Here is a 319-nt window from a genome sequence, read left to right as displayed (position 1 = left end):
GGGCATTTCTTGGATAAGATAGTTTTTTATTAAACCATGTATATTACTTTGTAGACAGTGCTAACACATTATCTTTCTTTGCAGACATTTTATCATGGTATTAGGTTAAGAAACTAATAATTAATAAATATTAGTGTGGACTGACTTTTCTACAAAGCTTAACTAGTAGAGATCCATGCCTCCTTAACTGCCTCATACATATGAACCCACATGTACTAAATGCACTACATACATAGTATGCTAATATTATTTATACTGGTCAGTGCTTAACAATACCAGTATACATAACGCATTAGAATTTGCCTCTGTGTATGGTATA

Source organism: Penaeus monodon, chromosome 29 (assembly GCF_015228065.2).
Source record: "Penaeus monodon isolate SGIC_2016 chromosome 29, NSTDA_Pmon_1, whole genome shotgun sequence".
NCBI classification, from domain to species: Eukaryota; Metazoa; Arthropoda; class Malacostraca; order Decapoda; family Penaeidae; genus Penaeus; species Penaeus monodon.
Note: the sequence above shows the minus strand (reverse complement) of the source record.